Below are 7,752 nucleotides of genomic sequence, written 5' to 3'. Positions count from 1 at the left end.
TAAATGAGATAATGCATACAGAGTACCTGTCACAATACCCATACAGAATAAGTTTTCAAAACATTTCCTGCTTTTAACTAGCATTATCATTATCTCAGTCTTCCAGCTGTGATCTGGGTGTCTATGATTTCTGGCACCCACTTCCTTATGCCTTGGCTTAACCACCAAAGCCCTTTCTCTGCGTGTCTCAAACTGCACTTACTAATATTTTCCATTTGACTTTCCCATCTACTGCATTTAGGGCAGGGCAGGCTCCTTGAGGCATTCTTTACACACCAATTGAAGACTGAAGGAAGCTACCGATTAATGAGTGTCTTGCAAGTGCCAGATGCCAAAATTATGAGCTTTACAGATGAAAACTGAAGCTCAGAGAAGTAAAGTGACTTACTCAAGACTATGCAGGTAGAAGGCAGAAAAGTGGATTCAAACCCAGAACTGTCTGCCTCCAGAATCTGTGCTCTTTCCAGAAGCTCCCACTTCAGTAAAGCAGGCAGGCAAAGGTAAGCCAAGGTGCAGGTGGTACAGGTCCATGGCCAAGGGAAGGGTTCAGGTGGAAAGTGTGACTGGAAGTTGGAGATGGGAGAGCTCTCTTGCCACTAAGCTGCTCCCAGAAAGTTCTCAGGGGCTTGAGATAGATGAGAAAGTTCGAGGTCATGCTGGGGCCAAGTGTTTTGGGGGGTTGGAGCCATAGTCAGGGGACTAGCAACCTTTTACTGTCACCTTGCTCATGTTCCTTCTGCTCTTAAAGGTAAGCAAGGACCAACAGCAATGGGAGGCAGGGGGCTCTGGCCTCATGGGTCCTGGTGTGCCCGCTGCCTCCCACCTCAGCAAGACTGGGGAGTGAACTGGCATTTACCCAAGCATCAGAGTTTACAACATACCTCCCTCTTACCCAGGGCTGGAAGCATGGCCTGAGATTCTGCTGTAGGCAGACATTCAGCAAATATCTCGTTCCTGTGAGGGAGGTGGGAGCCCTCTAACCTGGCGGGCAGTTTATTATTATTATTTTATATATATACATATTGGGCTGCGTTGGGTCTTCATTGCTGAGCACGGGCTTTCTCTAGTTGCGGCAAACGGGGGCTCCTCTTCGTTGCGGTGCGTGGGCTTCTCATTGTAGTGGCTTCTCTTGCTGTGGAGCACGAGATCTAGGCGCCCGGCCTTCGGCAGTTGCAGCATGCAGGCTCAGTAGTTGCGACACATGGATCCCAGAGCACGCGGGCTTCGTTAGTTGCGGCGCGTGGGCTCAATAGTTGTGGCACATAGGCTTAGTTGCTCCACGGCATGTGGGATCTTCCCGGACAAGGGATCGAACCTGTGTCCCCTGCATTGGCAGGCAGATTCTTAACCACTGCACTACCAGGGAAGTCCCCAGTTTATTATTTTTTAAAAAACATTTATTGGGGGAAGTCAGGGCCTTATTATAAAAGTATACATTTTCTTCATAGAAACTTGGAAAATAGTGATGGCCATCATTTATTGAGGAAATATTATGGGCCACCAATACTTAACAAGTCTACGGGGCTGGGATCTGTCACTTACTAGCTGGCTGTTTCTGCTCCAGCTACTCCACTGAGCCTCAGTTTCCATATCTGGAAAATAGAGGTTCTAATAGAACCCACCTTGTAGGGTTATCATGCAAATTAAATTTCTCATAACATTGTCATATTGTTTTTAAAAAAATGTTTTCCAAAAACAAAGTTATGAAAATGAAACAAGAGTCTAAGCTCGCCTAATAGTTATTTTTCTGACTTATATTTTTCCATCTCCCATCTTAGATGATTCTGGAAATCTTTCCAAGGTCTCCAGGCTTACATAAGATTTGAGTGTTAGGGACTTCCCTGGCCATCCACTGGTTAAGACTTCGCGCTTCTACTACAGGGGGCACGGGTTTGATCCCTGGTCAGGGAACTAAGATCCCGCGTGCTGCCCAGTGCAGCCAAAAAAAAAAAAAAGATTTAAGTGTTAGAAGGACATTGGAGGAAAATTTGTCCAGCTTCCAAGCTCACCCAGGACTCCCTCTGGACTTCTGGGGTGGGGCCACTTGGCCTCTTCTTGATTCCATCCTGGAGTGGATGCTCATTGCCTGACAATGGTGCAAAGGCCCTGGAATGGGAGGAGGGAGGCTCTTTCTGGGTCTGCTCCCCACCTGTGGGATGAGGAAGTAGAGGGTTACAGGGTTAGAGGGTTACAGGGTTCTGGAGCCTTTGTTCTTGAGGATAGAGTCCACTTTGCTTCTAGGTCATTTCCTGAAAAACCCTTATCAATTATGACCCCTTTGGGGCTAAAGAGTTTATCAACTCCGGGCTTCCCTGGTGGCGCAGTGGTTGAGAGTCCGCCTGCCGATGCAGGGGACATGGGTTCGTGCCCCGGTCCGGGAAGATCCCACTTGCTGTGGAGCGACTGGGCCCGTGAGCCATGGCCGCTGGGCCTGTGCATCCGGAGCCTGTGCTCTGCAACGGGAGAGGCCACAACAGTGAGAGGCCCACATAACGCAAACAAAACAAAACAAAACAAAACAAAACAAGAGTTTATCAACTCCTAGCAGCTCAGGAGAGAGAGGTAAATAATAGTGGAGAAAGTGGTCCTCTCAGTCCAAGCATTCCTTCAGAATAAAAACCTGGCTCTCTCTCCCACCTTCCCCCTCTTCTCCACCCACATCACGGGTGCCTTGGGTCAAGCCCTCCCTATATCCTGTTGACATTTAGGACCTTCATATTACGTGTCCTGCCCTTCACCCTTCTCAGTGTTCCAGAAACTATCATGCTCTCTCCTATGTTGAGGCCTCTCCTTCCAATGGGAACATCCTCCTTTGCCTTTTCCCCCTGGGAAAATCCCCCTCCATCCTTCAAGAACTAGTTCAAATGTCCCCTCCTCCATGAATACCCCCACTCCCCCCAGGTAGAATTACACTCTACATTCTAGTAGGCCTGCTGCCATTAGAGCATTCCTTATTCCTTTTTGTGATTTTTTTCTGTATGTGTCTCCTTCTTGGACTATGAACTCCTCAAGGGAAGGGATCTTTACTCATTCATCTTACTTGATACACAGTAGGTGTCAATAAATTGTCTGAAATGAATGGATGGACGGATGGATGGATGGATGAACAAACAGATGAAGATTTCCCTTGGAATGTTCTGTGGTGCTGTTGGATCACAGCCCTCTCTCAGTGGGGATGAAAGCTGCAGGGTAGATCATACTGTAATATGTGCTGCAACCCCCTTCTTTTCTCTCCATCCTTGCTGTGTTCCATTCTGTCACTGAGCTCAAGTACATATTGAGCACTTGCCCAGTGTGAGACTGTGCAAGGCCCTGGGAACAGTCATTAAAGAACACTGTGAAACTGGGACGGGGAATGGTCTGAGGTGTTTTGCTCACCCAGGTCCCTCTCGTTCTGCACAAACATTCCCTTTGAGTGGTCTTCCCTGAACACTAACCTACAATATGTCCTCCTCCCATTTCCCTTTTCTCACACCACCCTTTTGACTTCCTCACAGCATTTACTGAAATCTTAAATTACCATAATTTTTAATGTTTTCCCCCATTCAAATGTCAGTTCCATAATAACAGGGACTATGTCCTTTTTTTTCACTTCTGTAGCCCCAGTGTGTGCAGTACCTGGCACACAGCAGATACTTAACAACTATATTATGCTGTAAGATTTTAGTATCATTTTCTACTTCACTAATTCTCTCTTCATTTGTGTCTAATCTGATGTTAAAACTATCCACTGAGTTCTTAATTTCTATTATCGTATATATTATTTATTTATTTATTTATTTATTTACTTTTGGCTGTGTTGGGTCTTCGTTTCTGTGCAAGGGCTTTCTCTAGTTGTGGCAAGCGAGGGCCACTCTTCATCGCAGTGTGTGGGCCTCTCACTATCGTGGCCTCTCTTGTTGTGGAGCACAGGCTCCAGATGCGCAAGCTCGGTAGTTGTGGCTCACAGGCCCAGCCGCTCCGCGGTGTGTGGGATCCTCCCAGACCAGGGCTCAAACCCGTGTCCCCTGCATTAGCAGGCAGATTCTCAACCACTGCGCCACCAGGGAAGCCCTCTATTATTGTATTTTTAAGTCCTAGAATTTCCATTTGGTTCTTTTTTTTAAATAAATTTATTTTATTTATTTTTGGCTGTGTTGGGTCTTCGTTGCTGCGTGTGGGCTTTCTCTAGTTGCAGCGAGTGGGGGCTACTCTTCATTGCAGTGCACAGGCTTCTCATTGTGGTGGCTTCTCATTGTGGAGCACGGGGTCTAGGTGTGTGGGCTTCAGTAGTTGTGGCACATGGGCTCAGTAGTTGTGGCTCGCGGGCTCTAGAGCACAGGCTCAATAGTTGTGGCACACGGGCTTAGTTGCTCCGTGGCATGTGGGATCTTCCCAGACCAGGGATTGAACCCATGTCCCCTGCATTGGCAGGCGGATTCTCAACCACTGCGCCACAAGGGAAGCCCCTCCATTTGGTTCTTTTCTATAATTTCTAATTTGTGGTCTTGTCTTATATGTCTTTGAATACACTAAGCATTGTTATTTAAACGTTTGGTTGATAATTCCATTATCTGGATCTTCTGTGTAATTGTTTCTATTATATGTTGTTCCTCTTTGTTTTTTTCAGGGTTTTTTTTGTTGTTGTTTTTTGTTTTTTGATCACGTTGTCTTCAGTTTCTATGATGGGCTGGGCTGTTATTTCCTGTTTACTCTTACTCCTCAGGTGTTACCTTTCATGGTCCCAACCCAAAGCCTAGTGGAGGTTGAGGGAGTTTACCAGCGCCCCCATTTCCTAGTAGGTCTTGAACTACAGTTTTTCTCCCCCAGCCCCATAAATCTGTAGAAAGCTCTGCTCAGTTTCTCAGCTGTCTCTTCTGGAAGTGGCAAATACTTTTAGGGGAAAAGCAGCCCCAAACAAAGGGCTCACCTCTTTGTTCCCCTTAATTCTTTTCTTCATTGATAACTCCCCAGTACTTAGTCTGCTATTGCCCCATAATAAGCATTTATTGACTGCATGAATACAGGTATGCAAGGCTTGGAGGTGGGAGTGATCACCTTATATTCACCCATTCATTCAGCTAGCCTAACTGCCATATTCTGTTTTTTTGTTTTGTTTTGTTTTATTCATTTGTTTATCTATTTTTGGCTGCGTTGGACTTCCTTTAGTTGCAGTGAGTGGGGGCTACTCTTCGTTGAGGCATGCGGGCTTCTCATTGTGGTGGCTTCTCTTTCTTGCCGAGCATGGGCTCTAGGCGCACGGGCTTCAGTAGCTGTGCCATGCGGGTTCAGTAGTTGTGGCTCGTGGGCTCTAGAGTGCAGGCTCAGTAGTTGTGGCACACGGGCTTAGTTGCTCGGCGGCATGTGGGATCTTCCCAGACCGGGGCTCGAACCCGTGTTCCCTGCATTGGCAGGCGGATCCTTAACCACTGCGCCACCAGGGAAGTCCCATATTCTGTTTTCTGCTGAGTTAAAGAGGTGACGAGACCTAGAAGAACCTGGTGTTGGGTCAAGCTACTAGACCATATTCTTAGCAGACACAACCTTTAGTGCAGTGACCAACAGAAGGAGCTCTTGGAACACTGAGGAACTCCCTCTCTTTGAAGGAGTTGTAGTGGGTGTGGATTGAGATTTCCCATGAAGTCAGGTTGGGAGAAGGTGTACAGTAGGACAGGGAAGTCAAGAAATAGACTAGGTTCTATCTCCAGCTCTGCCATTAACCTGCCCTTCTTGGGCCCTCAACTTTCCCATCTGTAAAATGGGGGTCTCTCTAAGCTCTTTAAGCTCTTTAAGCTTTGCGACCAGGGTTCTGTCTATCCAGATGGTGTCAGAGGGCAAGAGAGGAAAAGGTTTGAAGCCCCACTTCTCTCAGGTACTGACAGACTCCAGATATCCCTTCATGCCCCAAGTCCTGATGACCCTACAAACCCTTCCAGCACCCAGATCCCCCCACCACTAGCAGCTCAAGCTCAAATGACAGCAGAGACCCAGGATGTGGAAAAGAAATTTCTCAGGTTTCTAAGAATATTTTTGCAAATATGAGCTTGGCATTTAAGTATCCTCACAAGAATCCACAGCATGAAGAAAAGGCATCCTGGCCGGCCCCAGGGTTTAGCCCATCTTAGCTGCCTCTTCGTAAGAAGGGAGAAGACTGCCCAGTATGATGGCGCCAATTTTCAGCAGAGCAATCTTGGACTTCAACGTGGACCTCTTGTCTCCTGGGCTAGTGCCCTTCTAGTATCTCTGCCTCACAGACTCTCATGAACCCCCAGAATCACCCACCCCAACAGGTGCACCAAAGGCAGCTGAGACTTGAACAGAGGGTCAGGAGAAGCCTCTGGTGAAGGAGCTGATGGGGGTGGGCAGTGATGGGTAGTTGAGGGCTCCACCCACTTCCTTCCTTACCCACCTCCTGGGGGCGGGGCGAGATTCCTACCCCTCTCTCGCCACTTCCTGGCTTTCTCTCTCCACCCTTGACTTTCAGTTCTTTTCTGTTTCTTCTTAGCCAGGGCTGGAGGCCCTAAAGGCCCACTCAGGTTTTTCTGAGGCTTCATACATGAGACACAAAAGCATAGAAGGGGAGTGAGAGGCTTTATTTTTTTCACTATCTGGCATGCAAATGAGACACAGAATAGACTAAGGAAGGGAGAGTAAGTGAGGCTGGAGCTGGGCTGTAGAGCCAATCCCTGGGTCCTCCAGGAGGGAGTGGGTCAGGGAACCAAGATTTAATTGGTGACTTCTAGGAAAGCCCCAGAGGTTACATACATGGCTGCAGCTTCAGACATACCTGGATTCAATTTCACATGAAACTGGCTCCACCTTTTATTACCTTGGACAAGTCACTTAATATCCAAGCCTCAGTTTCTTCATCAGGAAAATGGGGATAATTACAAAACCTACTGCAGAACCCCACTGAGAAAATAAAATGAGAGGATGTATAAAGAATGGAGCACTGTCCAGGCACCTTTGTGATTCACCTCATCCCCCACCCCTGGCTAGAACTTCACAGCCACCCCACCCCAAACCCCTTCCCCAGCAGTTTATTAACTTCTGGTCCCTCCACTAGCCCTCCTCCTATCCATCTGAGATTGATATACACAATCTGTTATTTTCTTCATCCAAATCACAAGATACTAGGTCTTAATAAACTTCAGAAATAATCCACTTCAGTCTTCTCACTTGAAATGAGAAACCTGAGACCCAGGGGGAATGGGCTCACCTAGAAGCTAGGTTTCTGGATTCCTAACACAGTGCTCCTTCGTTTTCACAGAAATCTCCTCCCCCACCACCCCAAATTTTCATGCTCCCCAAGCCTTCATTCTGAACCTGTGGAACAGTCTACAACCTTATCCTGAAACCTAAATTTATCCCAGCCTTTCCTCCTTCAGTGCCTATCCCCTGCCCCAGTCTCCTTTTAATTATACTGTATTTAATTCTCTGGCAGCTCTTTTGTTAAAGGCTCAGAGAGGTACAGTTTCTGGCCCAGGGTCTTGGAGTTGATAGGTGATTAAACCAAGATTCAATCCCGGCTATGCATGACTCCAAGCCCAGGGTTCTATTTACTGCTCCACAGGTGCCTTGTGGATGCCTACCTCCCATCCCCTGGGATGTGCCTCAGTCCCTCTCCAGAGCCCATCATCGGCCAGGGCTGTAGAACCTAGGGCCTAGCACGCTCCACCCCAAGGTCTTTAGGAAAGCAGCAGCACCCCACCCCACCCTGTAGGCCCTCCTTCCTTTCCCTCCACCCCGCCTCCCTGCCTCCTTCTCATTCAA

The sequence above is a fragment of the Mesoplodon bidens genome (assembly GCF_964165515.1).
Source record: "Mesoplodon bidens genome assembly, chromosome: 2".
NCBI lineage: Eukaryota > Metazoa > Chordata > Mammalia > Artiodactyla > Ziphiidae > Mesoplodon > Mesoplodon bidens.
The sequence above is the reverse complement of the archived record's forward strand: the minus strand, read 5'-3'. Positions refer to the sequence as shown.